Source organism: Eptesicus fuscus, chromosome 14, assembly GCF_027574615.1.
Source record: "Eptesicus fuscus isolate TK198812 chromosome 14, DD_ASM_mEF_20220401, whole genome shotgun sequence".
NCBI classification, from domain to species: Eukaryota; Metazoa; Chordata; class Mammalia; order Chiroptera; family Vespertilionidae; genus Eptesicus; species Eptesicus fuscus.
In genome coordinates, this window is record NC_072486.1 from 52,739,012 (window position 1) to 52,764,795 (window position 25,784).

Genomic DNA, 25,784 nt, shown 5'->3' on the forward strand with positions numbered 1-25,784 from the left:
CAGGGCCCGCGCTCCTCCCGCGCCGGCCCCGCTGTACTCACCGCCGCCGGTCCGCTCCGCGCCCGCCTTCCTGTGTGCTCCCTCCAGATCCCTCCGCTCATTTGAGGGAAACCGCTGCCGACGCCCTCGGGTTCCGCCCCGGGCTCCTGACACGTAAGGAGTGCGGAGTGCAAAGGCCACCACCTGGGGGCTACCTTCATTTTTCATTCACTTATTTATTCATCCATCCAGCCTGCCATCCATCCAGCCATCGCTCAACGATGTTTTATGGAAAGCCTTCCAAGGCAAACACTATTTTAGGACCTGGCATGACATCAAGGAAATAACTCAATGAACAGGGCAATGTTAGATAGTGCTCAGGGCCACAAAGAACGGAACCAGGTGATATAAAGGGAGCGGGGTGCGGGTGAACTATTTTAAATTAGGCAAAGGTAGGCCTCTCTGAGTGAGGGGAAATTAATCTGAGGCCTGAAAGGTGAGAAGAAGCAGGTCAAACAAAGATCCAGGGGAACAGAGAGCCCAGGGGAGGGAACAGCCAGAGCAAAACTCTAAAAGCCTGAGGCAGTTTGGCAGGTCAGGGGTCAATGCGGGTGAAGCCAAGGGAACTAGGGGTAAAGGATAGCGAAGAAGCTGGAGAGATGGGTAAGACAGGCCATGGTGGTCAGGGGTTCAGACATTATACCAAATTGGGATGGAAAGGCATTGAGAGGATTCAGACCAAGGAATGATGTGATCTGGTTTACATTTTACATGTCTCTCTGGCCACAATATAGTGAATGATTCTAGAAAACAAGAAAGCTACAGATAAACCAGCAGTTCTAATTCTCAGTTCCTTTCCCCACCCCCAACCCCAGGTGGTGTGGAGGCCAACCCATTCAGTCCAGGCTTCTTTCCTTCCTCCTTCAGTTCATCATTCTGTCAACACAACATTTGCTAAGTGTGTTCCTGCGAGGCACCAGGCATGCACGCAAGTACAGCGCCCCTCAGGCTCCGGCCCTCATAGGGCTTGCAACCTGGTTCCCCCATTTACAGGCTGCATCACAGCTCAGCTTCTCCCTCTGCCCAGTCCTGCTTCCCGCTCGCCCTTTTTCACAGGTGTTGATTCTGAACACTGAACACTGTATGTTACACAGAATGACACCCCCCCCCCCCCCCACACACACACACACAGATGTCTGTCTGAATCCCTGAAACCTGTGAATGCCTTACAGGTGTGATTAAGTTTAGGATCTTCAGATGAGAAGTTTATCGTGGATTATCCAGGTGGGCCCAATGTAATCACAGGGTTCCTTATGAGAAGGAGACCACAGATGAGATAGATGAGAGAGAGAGAAGGAGAAAGAAAAAGAGAGAGAAGGAGAAAAAGAGAGACAGAAAAATGATGGTATCTGCTGGCTTTGAAGATGAAGGAACCATAAACCAAGGAATGTAGTTGGCATTTGGAGTGGTGAAAGTTCTAAAATTGGTTGTGGTGATGGTTGCACCACTTCATGGATATACTAAAAGCACTGAATTAGGAACTTTAAATGAGAAAATTGTATGGTATGTGAATTATGGCTCAAAAAGCTGTTTAAAAGAGAGATGGTCCCACATTTTCCCTTAGCTAGGAGCACAGGTGTGCATAATACCTGAAACTGCCACAACCGTAGTTCAGCCATGAAGGGAGTCAGCCTGGGGCAAAGCCCACAGAGGATGGGAGGGAAAAGATGAAAAGCACCTAGGTCCCTGATGACATCATTGGCCCAAATGGTTCTTCTATGCCTAGAGCTTGCTCAAACTCTAGACATCCTATTATGTGAAATAATGAAACTCCTTATTGTTAAACCAGTCAAAGTCAGGGATTTCTGATTCCTGAAGTCAAGAGCACCGACTTGATAAACTACAAGCCACAAGCTATTAATGGATAGGAGACACAGTGAGGATGGTGTGTTTTTTTTTTAAAAAAAGTGAGGTGGTTTTAAAGGAACAAAACAGGTAAAAATAGATGGCAGAAAGGAGCTACAGTAACTGACATCAATGGTATGCTTAAACTTTTCTTGTTCCTAAAATCATTCTCCAACTATTTCCCTGAACCTGTGCCATACTCATATTCTACAGGTTTATTAACAATAAAACAGAGTTAAAGGTTCAGAAACAGTGATATAACCCCAATATCACCTTGAATAGCCTTATATGTAGTAAATGGATCCTCCCCAGTCAGAACTTCTATCACAGAAAATTACCTACAAATTCTTTTAACATTCATGTTGGTTTATTTACTTATTTTATGCACACAGATCCTTCTTTAGCCTACTTCATTTTCCTTTAAGAAAAAGTATGAAATGGTGTTCTTATGGTATTTATGCTTCAAATCTCTTCCTTATTGTAACCTTTAATACCTACTGCATCTACTACTATCAGATTGGAAACATGTAAATGAGACCTTTCAAGAAACCAGTGGGTCCTAGGAGAGGGAATGTCTTCCAGAGTATGACATGGGCTCTTACAAGAACCCTCTGTAATGCCCATTCTCGTGCATGATCTATACGGGCTCTGCCTTTTCCTGAATGTGACTTCTTTTGTTAATGTGTCCCCTTGTCATCCGTTGCCACCTACTCCCCCTGATGACATCTGGGCCCTGGCTGGCACTTTCCAACTGCCTGTTTAATATAGGAGTGAAAAGGGACAAAGACTGGATCCACGTTGATTGCATCAAGCAGTCTCCAGTATTGTTTTGCAAAACCCAGTCTGCCAGAGTAACCCAATTTCTAAATATTCTGAAACAAGAAGGTGGAAATTCTATCTATAACAAACTTAAGTAGCTTTCTTAAGATCTTATTTTTAGAGCAGTTTTAGGTTTATAACAAATTGAGAAGAAGGTACAGAGATTTCCCATATATCCCCCTGCCCCTACACTTGCATAGCCTCCCATTATCAACATCACTTACCAGAGTCTCTCTCTCTTTCTCTGTCTCTCTCTCCCCTTTCCCCCACCCCAAGGATAAGCCTACATTAACACATTATAATCACCCCAAATCCATAGTTTACCTTAGGGTTCACTCTTTATCTTGTACATTCTATGAGATTAGATAAAAGTATAATGATGTATATGCATCCTTATAATATCATACAAAGTGAATTACACTGCCTTAAAAATCCTCTATGCTCTACCTATTTATCTCTCCTCACCCCACCACAGCAACCACTGATTTTTTTATGGCCTCCATAGTTTTATCTTTTCCAGAATGTCATATAATTGGACATTAAGTAGCCTTTACAGATTGGCCTTTACAGATTGTAGCCTTTACAGATTGGCTTATTTCCCATTGTAATATGCATTTAAGTTCCTTCCAGGTCTTTTCATGGCTTCATAGCTCATTTTTTTGTGAACACTGAGTAACATTCCATTGTCTGGGTGTACCACTGTTGATCCATTCACCTACTGAAGGACATTTCGGTTGTATCTAAGTTTTGGTAATTACAAATTAAGCTGCTATAAACATCCATGTGCAAGTTTTTGTGTGGACATAAGTGTTCAACTCCTTTGGGTAAAATACCAAGAAGCATGATGGCTGGATCTTATGGTAAGAGTACGTTTAGTTTCTTAAGAAACCACCAAATTGTCTCCCAAAGTGGCTGTACCATTTTGCATTCCCACCAGCAATGAATGAGGGTCCCTGTTGTTCCACATCCTCACCAGCATTGGTTGTTGTCACTGTTCTAATAGGTGGTACCTCATTATTTTAATTTGCATTCCTGCTGGCATATGATGTAAATTAGATTTTCATATGCTTATTTGCCAACTATATATATATATATTTATATATATATATATATATATATATATATTTGAGGGGTGAGGTGTCTCTTAAAGTTTTTGTCCTATTTTCTAATCAGGTTGTTTGCTTTCTTATCATTGAATTTTAAATGTACTTTGTATATTTTGGATAGCAGTCCCTTTCTAGATGTGTATTTTGTAAATATTTCCTCCCAGTCTGTAGCTTGTCTTCGAATTCTCTTGATACTGTCTTTAATAAAGCAGAAGTTTTTCATTTTAATGAAGACCAGCTTATCAATTTTTCTTTCATGAATCGTGTGTGGGTGTATCTAAAAAGCATCACTATACCCAAGGTGATGTAGGTTTTCTCCTATGCTATCTTGTAGGAGTTTTACAGTTTTTCATATTACATTTAGGTCTGTGATATATTTTTAATTCATTTTTGTGAAAAGTGTAAGGTTGTGTCCAGATTCTTTTTTTTTCTTTCTTTCTTGCATGTGGCTGTCCAGTTGTCTCAGCACCATTTGTTGAAGAGACTCTCCTTTATCCACTGTAATGCCTTTGCTCCTTTGTCAAAGATCAGTTGACTATATTTGGGGGGGGGATGTCGATTTCTGGGCTCTCTATTTTGTTCCATTGATCTATTGTCTATTCCTTTGCCAATACCACACTGTCTTCATTACTGTAACTTCGCAGCAAGTCTTAAGAAAGCAGGTAGCATCAGTCCTCCAACTTGGTTCTTCTCTTTCAATAATGCGTTGGCTATTCTGGGTCTCTTGACTCTCCATATACACTTCAGAATCAATATCCATAAATGAACTTCTTGACAATATTGAGTCTTCCTATCCAGAACATGGACTATCTCTCCATTTATCTAGTTCTTTTTTCATTTCATTCATTAGAGAGGCAAACTATAAGAGCGTTAATAGGAACAAGGTACCCAGGGATAGAAGGCAAGAGCCTTAAGATGGGTGCAATCTGGTTGTGCCTCTCCAAAGTTAGAGCACATGCAAAGCTGGCTGCCACAGTGGTGCCTGAACAAGAGACAATTGGGTCAGTAGACATTAACTGGTGCATAAGATGTGTCAGAGACATTGGCTAAAAGCATAACCCTGAGTTTTACCTTTACCCAGTGACCTCAATGGAGGCAATACCCAGCTGATAGTCTGAGCTTCAGATTCACTAAGAATATCATTCTCTTGGTGCCAGCATTTCTTAATAGGGTATTACCTTTTCTATACAATGGGGACATGAAGCAAACATTTTAGAAGGAAGTTACTGTCATTGGGTATCTGTGAGCTGCACCATCCCTGCTTCTGCTACTTTATTTCCTGACTCATGTATTCTGGCTAAAGGAGGAATAGTTATCATGTATCACGCTGGTTCAAAGAATATTCTCAACCTACCAGGCAGCACTCCATATTGAGAGTGTTTATTTAACCAGCTGGAGGCATACCTGAAGTTTAGTAAGCCATTCTACTGTTCTGTAAGGCCAGCTGCTTCTGGGTGTTGGCTACATAATGAGACCAGTGACTCTCAACAGGCTGTAGCCCATTATCTAACGCGGGTTCTTTGGTTAGGAGCAATGTTGTACAAGATACCGTGACCATTTACAGTATAAGGCCCCTACTAAGTCCCCAGATGGTGGCTTTGGCAAAGCATGACAGGCACGCAAAATAAAACTAAATTGTGAATACTTCATGAGTCTTGCTGTACACTTTATCCAATACCCTGATCTGTCCCCCAGACCCTAGGAGTATGATTAGATCTGCCAGGTCTTCAGGGCTGAAGGACAAAGTCAATGGTTACCAGATCAGCAGAGGAGCCCTCTCATGCTCTGAGTCCACTCAGACCTGTTGGCTTTTCATCCCCCTGGGAAATGGGACTCTGCAGCACACACACATGTCATATCTGCTGCCTCCAACATGTGTCTCTTCTGGTGGAGGGTGCAGTGCATAGTGCCCTCCTTCACTGTGATGGCACTAGTGGAGTGGCCCAGCCAACATGATGTCTTTGGGGTAGTGGGCAGTAAAAGTCTCTTGCCCTCAGTGGCCGCAAGGTTCCAGGTGACCCTCGTTCAGAACAGCTGTCAGAGGCGATGGTGAAACCTAAGGCACACAGTGATGGGCAGGTTAAGATGGGCCACTAGAGTGACTAGCAATCCAAGAAAAGGTGAGAGATGGCAGAGATAGAAAGTGAGAGGATACGCTACCATAGAGACATTTGTAATTTTCATGGAGAACCCCAGAGATAATCATTGTGCCACTGAAATACTGCTCTCCCACCTTAATTCTTTCTTGGACAGGGAAGTTTACAAACAAGAATTTCAAAATTATGCTCTGAGCTCTTTTTGGCAAGTATACCCAATGATGATTTTAAAATACTGAGTCCGTTTTTAGTTCACAACTAACTCTCTAGTCTGACTCTCCAGTATATTATCTCCACCAGCATTTCTCATGGTGTGTTTATGGAGTACTATTTCAGAGAAAGTTACCAGTAATAGTTATACATACAAACCAAACAAAAACCCAATAATTCCATGAGCATGGGAATGACTCGGCTAAACATGTGTCTTTACATTAGAATTCAATAGAATCTTTAATATATAAATGAACATACAAATTTCTAAAAGAGTGGTATAGGATACAGTGTTTCATGTATTTTTTAAGTTGGGAATAAAACTTAGACTTCTTGACTTCAAGTCTTATGGAATTGAGAGTTGTGGTAGAAATACTACCAAACTTTGAGACAGGACACCCCAGTTTAATTTCCAGGTCTTCTTTTTAGTTATTAAATCGTTAGGAGTGGTTATTTAATTGTCTGAATCTCTGTTTCTTCATCAATATAAAGATAATTCTCTAACTTAGCTACAGGGCTCATCATGAAAATTAAATAGGTTATTGGCTGTAAAATCACCTACTTAGTAATTAATGCCAAATACATATAAGTACTCCGTTTAACTCCAAACCACATGCTCTTTTTTCCTATTTATTTATTTATTGTTAATACTCACCCAAGGATATTTTTCCATTGATTTTTAGAGAGAGTGGAAGGGAGGCGGAGGGACCGAGAGAGAGAAACATCGATGTGAGAGAGACACATGGATTGGTTGCCTCCCACAAGTGCCCCCACTAGGGCTGGGATTGAGCCTGCACCCGAGGTATGTGCCCTTGACTAGAATTGAACGTGGGGCTCTACAGTCCACAGGCCAATGCTCTATCCACTGAGCAAACCAGCCAGGGCCAAGCCATATGCTCTTAAAAATAAAAGTGCAGTGTTTAAAAATCCATTGTGAATCGTATTAATTATATTTAAAATGTTACATACAGACATGAACCTAAAAGTCCATAACAGATGAAGGGAATATGGGTTGACATTATATATAGTTAATGTATAACAAGTGTAACAAGCTGCCATCCAGTGAATGAGGGAGGGGGTGACCCAAGCCTTTAGAAGGACAGTTTGTGGGTATAGAATAGAATAAAGACGACTGACCCACTGGTCGGAGAATACCAATGCAATTGTAGCAAAAACAAGGCAAATATCAAAAGAAAGGGGCACTTTTGAAGCCGCATAGCAAAAGAAAGCAACACTGCACCCAGTCAGGTTCTTGCCTCACTCTTTGCACGTTTGACCTTGGGCATTTAATGGAACCTAACTTGCTGCAACTGAGAAATGGAAAAGACTTCCCCTCTGCCTGGGAGTAGGACCTGGATCAGATTCTCTTTTCCACTTCTCAGTTCTACATTTCCTTTGCACAGCTTTACTTTTTATCTTGGTTGGCCTCATTGTCCAAAATGGTTCAGTATCCCAAACTGCACAAATGATAAGCACAAATACTAAATCCTGCTACTAATTGTGCCTGTAGTTGCCCAGATTAAGTTCTGTGACTTAAAATTCTCTGACGTTAATTCTAAAGCTCTCGATATATTCATTGTTTCCACGCGGTCTCTTATCTTGAACCTTAAGAGGAAGGCTCTAATCCTTGGTAGGTTGAAACCAGGGCAGGAAACCCTGGTTCCTTGCTTTGGTAGCGCAGCCAGCCTGAAGAGCGCACCACTAGATGGCGCAGAAGATCCGGCCGTAGCAGGAGAACTGGGGATAAACACACACACACACACACACACACAAGCTGTTTTCCTCTGGTCTACTGGCTGGCTCTAGGCTGTTAGTCCTTCATTGTCAGGGATCTTGGGGATGTCTTGGCTTACATCTAATGCAAACAGTCCCTTCTCAGTGCTCAGCAGTTTGTAAACGGATCGTGGGTTCAGCAATAGCATCTCTGGGCCTTATCACAAGATTCATTAATGAGCAGATCTTTTTCTCCCTGCACCTTTGCTCAGTCCCCAAGTCCCCGGCCATCCTGTGTTTCTTCAACCATTCATTCAAGCATTCATTGCATATCTTAAGTGTCAGGTAAAGAGCAAAAAGTGATGTGGTTTGAGAGGTACTGGACTTGGGCATTTTTTTCTTCGTACTGTGCCTCAGGGTGACTGCGCAGGCCCTGCACTCAGGGTGCCAAGTTGCTGGCAGCGGACCTGTGTTTCCAGGAGGAATCAGAAGGGAAATACTGGGGTTCTTATATTTACAACAGCCCACAATCCCTCTCCCCTCTGAGACCATCGATAGTACTGGGCATGTAACTTCCCTGCCCAATCCCTTCCCCCAAGCAAGCTGCCCTTACAGCTTTTTCATTTTAATTCAGCTCTTGCTATTTCACTAATATAATATAGTTTTTGGTCTTTTATTTTTTAAAGTAAGAAGCCTGTTGGGAGCACACTATCATGAAATACTTTTCAACAATTGAAAATGAGCTGTCAGTGAAATAACGTGGAGAAACTTTAAAAGGCATATTACTAAGTGACAGAAGCCAATCTAAAGGGCTATATACTGTAGATTCCAACCATATGACACCTGGAAAAAGTAAAGCTATGGAAACAGTGAACAGATTGGTAGTTGCCAAGGGTTGGGAGGAGGGAGAAGATAAATAAGTGGAGCACAGAGGATTTGGGGGGCAGTGAAACCATTCTGTGTGATACTCTAACAGTGGACATATGTTATTATACACCTGTGTCCCCCAGAAGACATGCTGAAGTCCTATCCCCCAATACCTCATATTGTGGGCTAATTTGAAAATAGGATCTTTAAGTCCTAATTGGTTAAGATGAGGTCATATTGGAATAGGACTGACCCTCACTCACTATGCCTGGTGTTCTTAAAAGAAGAAAGACACACAGGAAAGAGTGCCACGGGAAGACGGGGCCACCTGAGAGGAGGATGCCTGTGACAACAGAGGCAGAGACTTGAGTGAGCATCCACAGGCCAAGGGACGCCAAGGATTGCCAGAAAACACCGGAAGCTAGAAGAGGCGAGGAAGAATTCTGCCCTGCAGGTTTCAGAGGGTGCACGGACCTGCCGACACCTTGAGTTCGGCTGTCCAGCCTCCAGAACCATGAAATAACCAATTTCTGTTATTTGAACCCACCAGTTTGTGACACTTGGTCACGGCAGCCTTAGGAAGCTAACACAGCCTTCATTTTGCTTCACTCTCCTCCTAAGTGACCTTACCCGTTTCCAAGAATTTAAAAACCATCTGTGGCCCTAGCCCAGTTTGGCTCAGTGGATAGAGCAAAGGCCCTCGAACTGAAGGATCTCAGATTCAGTTCCGGTCAAGGGCATGTACCTCAGTTGTAGGCTCAACTCCCACTCTGGTTGGGGCACGCGCTGGAGGCAACTAGTTGATGTTTCTCCCCACCTCCCCTCACTTCCATTCTCTCTAAAAATCAATGGAAAAATATCTTCAGGTGAGGAATAACAAAAATTAAATTAAATTAAAAATGAATAAAAACCATCTGTTTGCCGATGATTCTCAGGTTTGTACATGAAAGCTGTATTTATGTGAACAGTGATTTCAACTGTACCCACTTAGCAAAGAAAAAAAATATTTTCCCATTTTCCCCACTTCCACAAACCAGGCTTGGGTGTCCATTAGTCCAGAGACGATATTGTGTGGGGCGGGGGAGATGGGAGTGGCCACAATACAAAAAGAAAAGGAAGGAAACCCCAGTTTTGAGCTTCCAAGGGTCAGGTGCAAGAGATACTAGAGTTTTCAAAGGTAATTTCACATTGTGTCTGCTTTGGACTTACACACTGACCTTACAACTTGACCCTGAGGGTCAAATGAGACTCTATTATCCCTCCAGCCTGCACCCCACCTTTGTCCCCAGCTTATTGCAGTAGGTTCTGGAGTTTGTAAACGGATCGTGGGTTCAGCAATAGTATCTGGTATAACTGACCACTGGACCCATCTGCTTAAATGTCTCACAAACATCTCAAACAAAAATGTCCAAATCTGAACTTGGGTTTTCCTCTCTAACCAGTTCCTCTTCTGTGTCCATTGCCACCTTGCTAATCCCAGCCATTATCATTCCCCATGGAGTTCATTGGAAAGAACCTACTGCAATCCCCGCTTTCTCATTTGCCTCACACCGTCCATTCCCCACATAAGAGCAGTGGTGTCACAGCTACTCTGCTGAAAATCTTTAAAAATCTCCCCAATGTCCTAAAAAGAGTCTCCTAAGTCCTTACCGGGGCCACAAGGCCCTATGAAATCCAGCGCCTACCTACCTCTCCAACTTTGCCTTATGTTGGCTTTTCTCCCCGTCACTCACTGCATTCCAACCATCCCGGCTTCTCACATTCTTCCCAAACAGGCAAACTCTTCCCCACCTAATTGCCTGCCTCTGGTGGAGGGAACAGCAGTTATATGGAGGATTTACATGGCTAGCTTCTTCTTAGTCTTAGGTCAGAACTTAAAAACAGCTTCTCAAAGAGGCCTTCCCTAACTCCTGAGTCTATAGAGGTGCTCCACACTTTTCTCTCATTGCACCCCATTTTTCCCCTTTGAGTACTTCTTATAATTTGTAATCCTATAGTCATTCATTAGTTTCTCTATTTATTGTCAGCCCCCCTTACTCCCATACCTCTCCAGATTACAAGCTCCATATGGACAGGAGCCCTGTCTGTCTTGTTCTTTAAGATACTAATATATTCAGTGGTGAGCACGGTTATGGACTGAATTGTTTCTCCCAAAATTCAAACGTTGAAATCCTAACCCCCATGTGACTGTATGTGGAGATCGGACTTTGTCTTAGCTCAGGTTGCTTTAACAGAATGCCATAAACTGGGTAGTTTTTAAACCACATTAATTGATTTCTCAAAGTTTGGAGGCTGTAAGCGTGAGATCAGGGTGCAGCACGGTTGGGTTCTGGTGAGGACCCTCTTCCGGGCTGCACACGGCTGAGTTCTCACTGTGTCCTCACTTGGCAGGAAGAGAATGAGCCCGCTCTCTGGTCTCTTCTTAGAACGGTACTAATCTCATTTGTGAGCGTTCCACCCTCAGGACTAATCACCTCCCAAAGGCTCCACCTCCAAATGCCATCACATTGAGGATTAGATTTCAATGTATGAATTTTGAGAGGGACACAAATATTCAGCCCATTACAAGCCATTAAAGAGGTAATTAAGATTAAGAGAGGCCATAAGGATGGAGCACTAATCTAATATGACTCGGGTTCTTATAAGAAGAGGAGATTAGGACAGAGATATGTATGCACACAGAGCAAAGGCCAGCTTTTGCCCAGCAAGATGGCAGCCATCTAAAAACTCAGGAGAGATGCCTCAAAGGAAACCAAACCTGTCAGCACTTTAATTTCTGACTTCCAGCCTCCAAAACACTGAGAAGAAAGATTTCTGTTATTTAAGCCACCCAGGCTCTGGCATTTTGCTCTGGGGGCCCTAGCAATCTAATATAGGCACACAGTAGACACTCAAAGTTAAAGGGATAGATGGGTTATACAATTAAAATTTCACAATTGTACTAAGTACTAGGAATGAGAAATAAAGGTTGCTGAGAACAAAGTAACATGACCTGCCCTAGGATGGAATTACTTGAAGGGTTTATCTAAAGAAGCAATGTTTAGGTTGAGACTGAAGGACAGTGGCCATTAGTCAGGCAGAAGGGGTTGGAGGTCTGTAGAAAAGAAAGGAGCATGGTGTGTTTTAGGATCAGAAAGGTGAGCCCAGAGAACAAGAGGGAGAGAGTTCTGGAAGAGGCTGGGGAGGCAGGGCAGAGCCAGAGCAGATAGGACATTTCAGGCTACATTAAGGAGTTGGGAGGAACAGGAGGCTCAGATTTGTATAACAACAAGATCCCCCAGGCTGTGGTGTGGGTCAAGGATGGATGTAGACAGACCAGGAGTCAGTGGGAGGCCAAGTGGGAAATTGTCACTTGAACTAGGGGGAATGGAAGCAGAGATGAACAAGCAAAAAAGGGAAAGACTTCTTCTGTCTGAGCATGGAAAGTCATGTGGAAGGTATGGATGGTAGTAGATAAGGGAAGGAAGTAATAAAAAGATGAAGAAATAGAACCTGGTTTAATAAAACCCTGAAAGTATTAAAATGGGAATTCTGAGAGGAGATAATCTAAGGATCAGAGGAAGATGAAAATCAGGATTGTCTTGCCCAACACTGTTGGTCTGATAATTTCACAAAATCCCCTTGGTAACAAGGAGCCCCAACACGTACTGGTTCGCCATGGGAAATAATGTTATTTTCCATTAATAGTTTTGGCTTTTAGCCCATCTTCATGCACTTTTAGGTCTGATTTTTCTACTACTCAACAGATTGCACTCTTGGTTGCCTTTTAATTATTGAATTGCTGTTCTTTATCTGCAGTCTTGACTAGTAACCTTATTATAACAATTGCCCAAGACTCAGAACTGAACAGTGTACAATAAAAACCCACAATAATGAAAATGCTTAAATTAAATAAAAACCTCCTAGCAAGTAGCAGAGCATTTTGGAATGGATTGTATGAGTCATTGACTGTATGACTGATTTGGGAAGTTATATCAGCTAAAGAAAATAATTTCAATCCCAACATTCAAAACCCAGGCCTGTCCTAACACACTCGCCACAGAGCCCCTGAGTGAAATAGCCTCCCTCATGCACAGATTATCCTATATAATAAAAGCCCAGTGACCAAAATGGCAGAATGACCAGAATGACCAGAGACCAGAACAACTGCAGCCCCTCGCCCTGGCCAGCTCCACACCCCAGCAGGGATCCCTACCCCAATCCAGAGCCCCCATCAGGGCAGGCCCACTGGCCCCCACCCATGCACCGGGCCTCTATCCTATATAATAAAAGGGTAATATGCAAATTGATTCTAACGGCAGAATGACCAGAATGACCATTCGACCAGTCACTATAAGGTGCACTGACCAGCTCTTGGTCCTTTTCCCCGGCCAGCAGGCTCTGATCACCCAATGGCTAATGGGGAACCGGGGGTGGGTGGTGGGGGGTGCAGGGGGTGCCAGGCCAAGGCCCCTGCCCCCCAGTCGCCCCACACACAGAGGGCCACCCGTGGTGGGGGCCGGGGCCGGCAAGCAGGCAGAACAGCCAACCTCTCGGTCCCTTCCCCTGGCCATCAGACTCCAATCGCCCGATGGCGAACAGGGAACTGGGGGTGGGTGACGGAGGGGGGTAGGGCCAGCTGCAGGCAGCAGGGGAAGATGGCTCTGATTGCAGGCCAGGCCTAGGAACTGTACCCGCACAAGAATTTCATGCACTGGGCCTCTAGTTAATATATAAATAATATCCTAATAATCTGTTGGTATTTACCACTGCTGTTTTAAAAGTCACTACTATTTGCTAGTGACTTCAATAGTTACAGCATATTTCTATTCAATGGCCCCTACCCATGTATGTTTATAACTGTGTGTGTGTGTGTGTGTGTGTGTGTGTGTGTGTGTGTGTTGTAACCTCACTAAAATAGCCATACTGTGATATACAGGCTAGAATTTGGTTCTCTTTCTTATTTTTAAAGAAGAATAAAAAGTGAAAAAGTCTCATAACACATTTAAGAAAATCCCAACTTTGTGACTTGAAAATGCAGAATGGTTTTATGAATACAGAGCTATGTTCTAAATTCTATTCTTCCTTTACCATAAGGGCAAAAAGGCACCAGGTGGCAAGAGATTTGACCAGGCACTTTACGGAAGATAAGATACAAGTTGAAATAAAAATGAGATACCGTACAGAATGGCTATAATTAAAAAAGGATGATGATACCAACTCTTGTGAAAGATGGAAAAATGGGAATATCACACATTCCTGTGGGAGAAAACTGGCACAACTACATTAGAAAACTATTTGAAATAGCTCCCAAAGATGAATGCGGACATACCCAATGATTCTACTGGTAAGGATATCATTGCATTAATTTCTGATTGCTGTAACAAACTACCACAAACTTAGTGGCTTAATTCAGAAGTTTGAAATGGGTCTCCTGGGCTAAACCAAAGTGTTAGGAAAGCTATGTTCATTGGTCATGTGATTATGTGATCATTTCAGCTTCCAGAGGCCACCCATAGTCCTTGGCTAATGGTCCAAAAGCCAGCAACAGTGGGGTGAGTTCTCACACTGTGTGGCTCTGACCTCCTCTAATTCCCCCTATTTAAGGACCCCTGTGATTACACTGGGCCCAACCAGATCACCCAGAATAATCTTTTTACCTTAAATTTAGCTAATTAGCAAATTTACTTCCATTTTCTTCCTTACTTTCCCTTTTCCACAAAATATAACATATTCATAGGTTCTGGAGATTCAGATGTAGACATCTTTGTAGACCATCATTCTTCTTACCACCATGGCCAACAGCAATGCATACACATGTGTCTCAAAAGACATGTATAAGGATGTGTAGAGCAAGTGTGGTCTTTATTGGCCCAAAGGTGGAAATAGCCCAGATGCACATCAGTGGTAGAATAGATTGTTTTATCTTTTACACTGAGTGGCCAGATTATTATGATCTCTGAACGCATAATAATCTGCCCACTCAGTGTATATCCTATATAATAAAAGGCTAATATGCAAATTGTCCCCTCGACCAGGAGTTCAACCAGCAGGCAGGCCGGCCAACCACCCATGTCCCCTCCCCCTGGCCAGGCTGGCTGGACCCCACCCATGCACGAATTCATGCACCGGGCCTCTAATATATATACTGAGTGGCCAGATTATTATGCGTTCAGAGATCATAATAATCTGGCAACTCAGTGTATATTGTAGTACATTCCACATGGAATCCTTTATAGCAATGAAATTAATGAGTCACAACTACATACTATAGCTTAAATGGACCTCACAAACAGAATGTTAAGCGAGAAGCCAAACATAAATAAATACATATGGCAGGATTCCATTTATATAAAGCTGAAACACAGGTAAATATGTTAATTAAACCTCAATAAAGCTGGAGAGAAAAAAGCCAGCCAAATGTGGTGCTGGACGTCAAGGTAGTGACTATATTTAGGGAGGAAGAAGAGAGGTGATGACAGAGAGGAGCACTAGGGCTTCTGGATGCTTCCGGATGCTTCTGGGTCATGTTCTATTTCTTGACCTGTGTAGTTTCATGGTTGTGTTCACTTTTGAAAGTTCATTGAACCATATAGGTAAGATTTGTGCACTTTTCATATCTGTGTTATGCTTCCATAAAAAGGTATTCAGAATTGGCGCACTTGTGATACTCTTCCTTATTAAATATTTTTAACCTATCAGTCTCATGTCCTGGGGAGCCCTGTGGAGAGGCCCACATGAGGCCTGTTTTAGACGCAGATCTTCTGAGGCTTCAAACAGCCACACAAGTGAGCTTCAAGTGCCATATGAGTCCTCACAAGAGATTGCAGCCAGGCCGACACCTTGACATAGCCTAGGAGTGAACCTGAGCCAGCGTAGCTAAACCACTCGCAGGCTCCTGACTCCTGGGAATTGTGGGATGGTAGATGTTTGCTGTTTAAAATCACTAAGTTTTGCCCTAACCAGTTTGGCCCAGTGGATAGAGTGTCAGCCTACAGACTAAAGGGTCCCAGGTTCGATTCTGGTCAAGGGCATGTACTTTGGTTGCGGGCACATACTCAGTAGGAGGTGTGCAGGAGGCAGCTGATCGATGTTTCTCTCATCGATGTTTCTGACTCTCTATCCCGTCTCCCTTCCTCTCTGTAAAAAAAAATCAATAAAATATATATTTTTAAAATTAAAATCACTAAGTTTTGGGGACAATTTGTTGCTCAGCAATAGCTCACTAACACAGGAACCGTTAGCAGAGATCTGTGTGAGAGCCTCGGCCTGTACACTTCACACATCCACATGAAAGCGTACGTGTCGTCCTGAGCAAGAAATCAACTCCTAAAGTCGGTCACCTGTCACAGAGTACAAGGGACAGGATTAGTGTACAATCCACACCTGTGGGTCAATGAGCAACACCTTAGTTACAGAAGACAGAAATCAGTGACAGTGTGTCTGAACAGTCATGTCTAAATGTCCCCATAGCAAAGTAGGTGGCAAAGCTCCTGTTGGCTGGGAGTCCTGTGCTCTCTAGATCCACAGCCTAGGGCATGGATTCCTTCCCTGCAAGATATCAGATGCTCCCTGCTTTTCCTTCAGCCACTGATGGTTCCCAGATCCTTTCAACCCTTGTGGGGGTTGCTCCAGCCTTCCTCCGAGCAGTTGTTCTGAAAATGCCTCCCAAGTGGATTCTGGGAAGTCACGCCTCCTGTCACCTACTCCCAGCCTGGCTCCCTCAGTCAGGTCACCAAGATCTGCCATTGGGACCCTGTCTCCTCAGCTGCCCCTCTACAACCAGCTCAGAGGAGGGTTCCACCTCTTCCAGGCCAGCCCTTTTCCCATCAGGCCGGCCCTGTTCCCACCAGGCCGGCCCTGTTCCCACCAGGCCGGCCCTGTTCTCACCAGGCCAGCCCTGTTCCCACCAGGCCAGCCTTGTTCACACTAGGCTTTGGTCTGCCCCAGCCCTCCCAGCATCCTCTCTGGCCCAGGTAAGAATGTCTGGGTCCTCTGTTCTTCCCAAGCTGGCAATGGGGGTCAGAAGTGCTGTCTCAGGCCTCTCCATCCAGCCAGTTCCTCAGCCAATGCCTTACAACTGCTCCTTCCTCACCCTGGCAGGTGGGACATCAACTGGGAGCTGGGAGCCTCCTCTACGGTGTGCCCAGGAGATGTGCCACAAGCCCACTCTTCCCTTTAATATTCTCAGAACTACCTGTTGGTGTACTGTTTTTCTTCCTTGTCTGATACTACACACACAAACACACTCATACACACATGCACACTCATACACATTCACACACACACACTTAATGGTCCACCCCTAGAAAGGAGCAACAAGAACCTATCTGATCTCATGTCCTAGCTCGGTCTCTCCTCACTCTTCATACCCTTCTTCCTCCTGCCCACTGGATCGGTCTCCTCTCTGACAGGTACCTGCCTTTGCTAAAACTCACCCATCCATCCAACCAGGCATGGATCCTGCTGTGTCAGAGGAGGAGTTCTAGAATTTAGAAATCCCTCCTCTCTTTCCTCAAAGCCTAGCTTTCAAGACCAAGCTCTTAAGAGGTTGAGTGAGAATTGATACTGAAAGGCAATCAGTTGCCTCCGTTCTACCCACCTTCTCCCCTGAGTCAGGAAACTTGTGGCTGAGACTTGTGGAGAGAGAACTGAAGGCAGTATGATTTAAAGAAGAAATGAAAATAAGCCATTTTAATGTTTTCAAAATATGATTCTGTTCTTGACTCCACCATTTACACTCAGATAAAAATTGTCCCTCTTCCTTTCACTCCCTACACACCTAAACAGAGAAGGGGATCAAAGGTGAACTGTGATCAGGGAAACTGGGCCAGTGGCTGGTTAAGTGGACGAGGAGCGTGAAGACTGAACAGGAAGAAGGTAGTGAGTAGACAACACGAAAGGGCAGATGAGAACCAGGGACAGAGAACCCACGCTGGGAAAGCAGGGCAGTCCCAGAGGCTTCCTCCTTTGTCTCCTTTGTCTAGTCCAGGCTGGGAAAGGGCTGAGGAGGAGGAGGAGGGAGCCTATTTTTAACATGCCAGCTCCCCTCTCCTGGGGTTCAGGGAGAGGCCTGGAGAGCTTAGCCCCGTGGCCAGCACAGGGTAGCTGCAGGGGCCGCTGTCGCTGAGCCCAGGGAAGATTTAGAACATTGATTTGTTTTCCCCCTTTATTTTTTTCTAGTCACCGTGGTTGGTGATTGAATGGAGAGGTTGGGGAGGACCGCCAAGGCTTTTTTTTTTTTTTTTTTTCAGCCAAGGCTTTTAAAGGTGCCAATACTCCAGCAAGAAATAAGGAATAGTGGCTGCTAAAAGAGCCTAGATTCTCCATTCTGCCCTCCTGTGCCTCATTTTTCTTTTCTTCTTTTACTTTCTTGGATGACCCTGCCTGCCAGTGAGGCAATGAACAAGCTTTGGAGAAGCAAAGAGCAGGATGGCCAGGAGGCTCACAGGGGGAGTCAGAGGCGTGGGTCCCGAGCTAGGCTGGTGATCCGACCTTGAGCACACAGCAGCCCAGCTCCCTGCTTCCTGTCTTATTTCACGTGCTCAATCATTCTTGTACCCATCAAATATTTATGGAGTGTGGAGTGTTTATTACATGCCAGGCACTCTCCATACAGTTGTGACAAAACAGACACAGTCCTACCCTCAGGGAGCTTACTAGTACATTCTAGGACAGCAGATAATGGTAAAGAAATGGCAAGATATGAATACGTGCCTACAGGTAATAATTGCCAGGAAGAAAAACACAAGCACACTATACGAAAGAGATTCACTGGGTAGAGACTTCCTATTCTAGATGGTGGTCAGGGAAGGTTTCTCTGAGAGGTAACATCTAAGCAGGGACATAAAATAGAAGAGAGACCCAGATCATATCCATGGAGATAGTATGCCATGGAATATAAGAGACGATGAGAAACAAGCTCAGGTGGACCCTCAAACCTGATGGGACAGGTGTAGGAATTACTTCGCACATTTTTTGTCATGCTTACTCAGTAGCCGCCACCTGAAATGTGGCCCTTACCAAAGGAAATCGTGTCTGAATGCTTCCTGTTCCTGATAGAAGCATGTTAAGCTACAGAGTGGCACAGGTCTGCAATTTTTGAAAAACAGAACTTTCTAAATGAAAAGAATTTGTGAATCATGCTGTAATTAGAATCTAAAATACTTCTTGTAACAAAAGTCAGGAAGCAGACATATTTGTGACATTAACTCTCTTCCTCAAATTCTTTTTCAGAAAATAGGCAATTGAATATGTCCCAAGGTCTTTCTCACATGATGCTAACATTTCCATCTTGTAGACTTTGAGTTATTACCAACAAAAGCCATTAAAGCCAAGTTGCATGTGTAAGACTATAGCCACACATATTCTTCCTCTCATCCCTGTTGTCTACCTCTGTGTCCATTCATTTGATGCTGGCTGGAAATATAGGCACGAACGGAACAGAACAGACTATGTCCCTCTTCTCATAAAGCTTAGTTTTTGCTTGGGGAGACCGTCAATAAATAAACAGATCAACATGCAAAGGGCCTGGTAGCCATTGGTGATGAAAAGAGAAATAAAGCAGAGAATGGGGAATGATTCCATAGGGGTAGGGGTTTCTACTTTATATGTACATCAGAGAATGCAATATTTGAGCAGAGACCTGAAGGACTGGAGGGAGCAACTATTCCAGGCAGAGGGAACAGAAGGTGCAAAGACTCCGAGGTGTTAGAAACAGGAAGGTAAGGACTTGCATGCAAGTGGTTTCTTCTGGAGGTGGTCTTAAGAAGCACAAGAAAGAATGGGGAAGTGAGAGAGGGAAAGAAGGGAAGCTAATAAATGGGGCATTAATGAGTGGGTTAATGCTTCGGGCAACTGAGGCTCAACCCTGCTGGGGACCTCTGAGAATGCATGGAACACGCCCCAGAACCGTCCAGTGAACAGTCAGGAAGCTGGCTGTTTATCCGGTTCCTGTCTCATTGGTGAAGATGGCTTCTGGAACCTGGCCCTGAGGACATAGAATACTTCCAGCAGAGGCAGGATGGCTCGGGCAGAGTCTACACTGTCCTCTGGGGCAATTCCGTCGGGTTTCAGGCTTGGCACTGACCATCTGCTGGAGGAGGAGGGAATGGCAGAGATGAGCTCAGAGAAGGGCTGGGAGCCCAGGTCAGGCAGGCCTGGTAGGCCACGATGAAAACTTTGAGTTTTCCTTTCAGCAAGAGGGCAAACCTTTGGAGAGTTTGAGCAACATGATCTCTTGTGAATGTCACAGTGTGACTCTTACTTTGCAACCATGATAGCTGCCAGTGAGCCAAAGGATAAATCTATACCGTTTTCTGAATCTATAAAGTTGAGAACCAACCATGCTGACCCCAAAGTGCAGTCAACCTGTGAAGCGCTTCCAGGCACATCTGATCTGGAACACTGCCCTCCTGAGTCATCAGGAAAGGACCACGGGCATTGCCTGTGCTCTGTTTAACACGTCCATGAAGTGTGTCCTACAGGCACCTATTTCTAGGATCTCTTCAATTTCCCCAGGTTTTACTGCTGTCACAGGCTACCCATGGCCAGGAAGGTAGCTGAGGAAATGGGATTCAAAAAAAGAAAAAGACCGAGAAAGGGAGGGAAGGGAAGGGAGGAGGAAAGAGTAAATGGAGAAGATAAATACCTATAAATTGGAGAAAGGATGAGACGCGAAAGGCAAAAGTACAGAAGAGAAAGGGGTGGTGGGGAACAAATAGTGAAAGAAAGGTGGGGGAGGTCCATGCAGGTGGAAGGAGGAAAGGCTGCTTTGAGGAGACCCCAGGAGACGGCCTGGGAAAGGAGCAGAGCTGTTACTATGGCAGCCAGCCAGCAGCACAGCTCACTGGGGGAGCAGACACCCCCCCCCCAGGAAGTGGGGAGAAAAGGGGGCTGGGACTGAAGGGGTGGGGAGGGGTGAGCGAGGGGAAGCAGGGACATACAAGAGAGAAGAGGGAAGCAGCCGGGGAAAGAGCAGGTCGGCCCCCTGTGCTTGCCATGCAGGGCTTTGCCTCCTGAAGACCCTCAGAGCTCGCGCTTCTCTCTCAGTTTGGAATAAACACACTTGCCCAGCAAGAGATGAAGGGTGCCCCCCATCCATCCCAGCTGCCCCTCCACTTGCCCTGGGCTGTACCTGGGCACACCTGGGTGCACTGGTGCTTTGGAATCCCCAAAGGTAGAAACAATATAATGGGTGTCAAAATCCCCACATCCTAATGGGTGTTAGAGCGCGTGCAGGAAACCATACAGTGTTGCCAGAGTTCATCTGTCACCACCTCCATCCTGTGGAGGAGAGGCCTCAGAGAACCAAGGAGGAGACATTCCTTTAGAGGAAAATTTAATGTTTTGCCCTCCTCTTAAATCAGCAGGAATTGCTAGGAGACACTCAGAGAGTCTAGCATGTTTTGGGGGCATAGTGGGGACTAATGCATAATATGTGTCTGAAAAATATAAAGGCAAAGGGCTTGAGGTGGAAATAGAAAGAGAGAGAGAGAGAGAGAGAGAGAGAGAGAGAGAGAGAGAGAGAGAACCCTGGAAACAATGGCACTCGCACAAGCAACTATAGAACAGGGATGTGTCCTGGTGGGTCACATGTGTGAGGGGGGAAGAAGATGACCTGCATCCACTGCAACGGGACCTGGCCTGGAGGCACTGCTGGGAGGATGAGCTGACCCAGCAGAAGGTGGAGCCGTGAGGGCGAGAGCCTGAGTGTTGGAGGCTTACTCAGCCTGACTCATGGGAAAGGATCCTGTGGGGCATCTCAGAGGAACCACAGAAGAAAGCCTTGAGGGAAGAGTCAGCTTTGAAACTCTGCCAAGGCCAGAGACCACTCACATTACAGCAGCCAGAAACTGTACCGCTTCCCTAATCCCTCCCCCCACCCTCACCAGGGCCACAAATAGCAGCTAGCAAGTGGTCGAGGAGCCAGCGGAGGAAGGAGAGAAGCCGCCACCGCCCTGTCCCGTCCTGCAGGCGGTAGGCCTGGGGGTCAGGAGCAAGCTCTGGCTGGTGTTCATTACTATATGGGACTGGACATATTCACTATGAAAAGAAATCTGCTCTGGTGATTAAAAGGACCAGGAAAATCTTACTCCTGCCCAGAACTCCCCCCAAGGCAAACACTAGGCCACAGAGCAAAGGGACACATGAGGAATGAGTGGTCTTTCTCATGCAATAGAATGAGTGCACATGTTCGCACTAGACAGGGACGACAGGCGGGCAGATAAGGACATATCAAAGCACGACTGACCTTCAGTAAGAATAATCGCGGAGGAAGTGGACTTTGCATTTGGACTTGGTCATTCCCTCTGTCATGTTTCTTATGCCCGGAGGTTGGGCTCACACACCCCTCAGCAGTGGGCACTCAGGTTTCTCCAGGGACTCCTTTGCTGTTAGGTACCCTGACACCCGATGAAGGGGGGCTGGGGGCAGATGGCTTGGTCATGGGTTTATAATCCAAACCACTGGGCTTTTTCTATAGAGTATTGAATAGCATCCTTTTCTGCTCAGTTATACTTTTTGTGTAAAAATTGAATCTTTAATAAAAACCAGATCAGCATAAACTAATGTTCACAGAACCTATCATTTTTCCAAATGGTGACTCTTCTATTTCTATCAAGAAATAAGAGTACCTAGCTATTTCCGTTCAAAGCCACAGATTCACATATGCATAGAACTACCTTAGGGCCATGCTAACATGCAGGCTCCCAGGCCTTGTCCTGTCCAGGGCAGGACCAGGGAACCTGCACTTTAATGAGCAATCCCAGCAACTCTGATTTAAGACAACTGTCTTAATTATTAGCGATCATATGACCACTCATGACTTAATCTAACCTTTTGTTTTTCCCTAAATTTGAGTGAAACTAGTTTACCCTAAATGTTTTCATTTAAATCTATAACATTTTGGAGAGCCTTCGGTTTTAGCAACATTACCAGATATCAAACCTACTAACAGTTCTCTCATATGGAAAACTAGTAAATTGGTTCTAAAGACCTGCCTTCTAATTTCCCAGAAGAATACACATTTGCCTTTTTGCGGCTCCTTTTCATCGGCGACAGAGGCAAACGGAATGACCAGTTAAACTGTAGATGTACAGTGGCTTCCCCGCCAGACCCTCTGCTCCAGTTAATAACAAGCAACGCTGATGTGTATTCACTAGACATTTTCCAGAGCAAAGATCACACATCGGATGAGATACAGGTCTGCTTCTGACGGGGTGCAGAAATCTAAGCTAGCCCATTTAAGGGGAATTTAACCAGATTTCAAAATAGATTAAGTAATTTCTTCACACACTCAGAGAAAATCAGATAGAAACAGGTGTGACTAGAATAGTGAAAGTCAGGAGGGAGGAACTCCATCCAGCCAGGGATTTAATCAGAGGCTCCCGCCCCCGACCTTTCAGGCCCTTTTCCTCAAAGATTCTGCCACTTGTTTTTCTCTATTAAATTTCTCCGTGGCTTTGGCCCATTATCCCAGCCCGTGGAGAACATTCAGAGTCTTGGTTTTTGTCTCCTATCATATTAGCTATCCCCCCAACGTGATTCATCCTCCAATTTGACTCACATTCCTATAAAGAGCTGCTTTCAAGCTGGTGATGAAAACCTGGAGCAGGACAGACCCCTAACCTTATTGCAGGGCAAGCGGACTCATCCACACACATCCATTACCCCGTTTGCAGGTGGCACATCTCTATACACCTATGATCGCACGGGACAAAGAGGGCAGAAAGGCATCAAATCCATTCCCGGCAGATTGTCAGAGACACACAGCGGGTGTGATGGTCAAGGTCAGCGTGGGAGGCAGGGCAGTAGGAAGGGGGCCGAGTGGGATTGAAAGATGTCTGTGAAAGCCCCCGGGACACTCAAAAACCAGGAAGAAGAACCATAGCCTTTATTTAGCACGGACGGGGGTCAGCCACTATGTGTTAGCTCCCTGGATCCACACAACATTCTGCAGGAAAGGACCTGTGGCTGCCAGCATGGGCTCTGGGCTGAAAGGCTTGGGTTGGGGTCCTGACTCCAGCACTTACTGGTTGTGGCCTTGGGAGAGTTACTTGCCGGAAGGGCCTCATTTGAAAATGGTCATAGTAACAGCACCAGGCATGGGCTGGTGGAATTCAGTAGGGAACTCTGGCTGCTACAAGGGATAAGCCTTTAGATCTTAGTGGCTTAACATAATAAAGGTTCACTTCACATGCATAACAGTCCAAGTGGGTGTTCAGTGGGGGTGGGGGGGGGGCTTCCATGGAAATTTAGGGGACTCGTGTTCCTTCCTTTCTGTGGTTCTGCTAACTACTGCGTAGAGAGAGATGATTTGGAGATGGGCTGAGGGGGGCGGGGTGGTGGTATTATGAGCCACATTTAGAAGCAATGCACATTCCACAGTACCTGGAACTCAGTCACATGGCTGCTCCAATCACTAGGCAGGCCAGGAGCTGGGAATCCAGAAAGAAGAATAAACGAATTCAGTCTCTTCCATAGCTGTGAGGATGACATGCAGACTCCTTGGACAGGTCCCTGGCACAGTGAATGGTGGTGATTATTGCCATTTTAGTGCACTAGCTCTGGCTGCCTTCCCTGTGCGTCTTCCTGACCCCCTGTCTCAGCTCTCTGAACCTTTCCCTGTAGGGCTCCCCAGGCATGCCCTGACCTTGGATTTGTGATACTTTGAGGGTTTGGGAACCTTCGGGCATTAAGGCTGGCTCTGTTCTGTGGACACAAGCCCAGCATCTTCTCTGAACCCGTTGGCCATGACACCAGTGGGATGTGAGGGTGGGGACAGGCTAGGCAGTTAAAACTGCATTAACAGCCTAGGAGAGATCTAGAGATATCCAAATCCACATTTTATCAGCAGTGATTGGATCTATGTTTTCAGATGGGAAGTCTCCGAAAGAATGGACAGTGTGAGAGGAGATCCGAGGTCAGAGTCCTGAGAAATACTCATGTGGGGGACAGTTCCCAAAGCTCAGACTGACACTCGGGTGTAGGTCACCTATGACTTCCTTAAGCTTTGTTTCTTTCATTTTTATGAGATTATTTTGAAAGGAAACGTATCACCACTATAATAAACGAGAAACTAGCCACTACCACTATCACTGCCATCAATAGAAAGTCCTCCCCAAAATGCCTACAAATGGAAACAAATGAACACAAACCTGTTTCCACATTCCAGCTGGTGGCTAGTAGCCAGACAAGGCTAAGTCTGAGGCTGCCTCTCTCCCTCCTCCTCCTCTTCCTCCTCTTCCTCCTCCTCCTCCTTCTTCTTCTTTAAACAAGGAAGATGAACAAGCATTAGAAAGGTGTTACAGACCTATTAATTCCAAACTGAGGCTTTCACTTTGTTTCAACCAGAAGAATTAAAAGGGAATGAAGAGAGAATCTATAGTCTCACTACACTGCTCACATTTCATTTCATGCTAAGGCAGGGCTCAAATCCAGAGGGGAGCATTTTACACAGTGCACCCGGCCCTGCTTGTGGCCTTGTACTATCTAAAATGATCCTTCTGCCATCAGTGGGATGAATCCCTCACTCTGGGAAAACCTGGAGAGATGGAGTCCCTGCATTGCGGTGGGGTCGTCTGGGAAGGGAGTGGTCGGTGTCAGAGGCTGAAGAGAAGACGGCAAAGTCAGGACAGGAACGCTCCCCCTGGACTTGGCAACCAGGGATCATGGGTGTTTTCAGCAGAGTCAACGGAATAGCACAGTGAGGGTGTGGGGAGGTAGAATGCGGCAGCTGAAGTGAAAGGGAGTGAATGGGAGGCAACGCTGTGGAAAGTCAGCATCGAGGAGCTTGGCTGTAAGGACAGAGATAAGGTGCCACTTGAAATTCAAGGAGATGTTTTGCTTCCTTGCATAAAACATGGCAAACATTTGAATAAGCTTTTAGATATTGGGGATGGAGATGGATATGAGCCAGTAATTACTGGAGAGGGGTGATGACAGATAGAGCAAGGTCTGGGATTGGGGAACATGAGAAGGGTTCAAATCAAAAGCCCAGGCGGAGGGACTAACCCTGGGTAGGAAAAGCATCATCTTTTCTTAGTTTGAGGGTAGGCGGTAAGGGCACATGCAAACCCAGTAATTGCTTGGGTATAAGGGAGGAAAGGGA

At 45.2% G+C, this 25,784-nt stretch overlaps 1 long non-coding RNA gene across 1 annotated transcript; it reads right to left on the reverse strand.

Annotated features, from left to right (window-relative positions):
- Positions 1 to 5,618: 5,618 nt before the first annotated feature.
- Positions 5,619 to 24,883, reverse strand: LOC129151521 (uncharacterized). The gene is made up of 3 exons (XR_008558179.1): positions 24,832 to 24,883; positions 24,065 to 24,193; positions 5,619 to 5,865 (listed from the first exon to the last, which is right to left on the reverse strand). It is a non-coding gene; the product is annotated as an uncharacterized LOC129151521 (long non-coding RNA).
- Between the last annotated feature and the right edge of the window lie 901 nt (positions 24,884 to 25,784).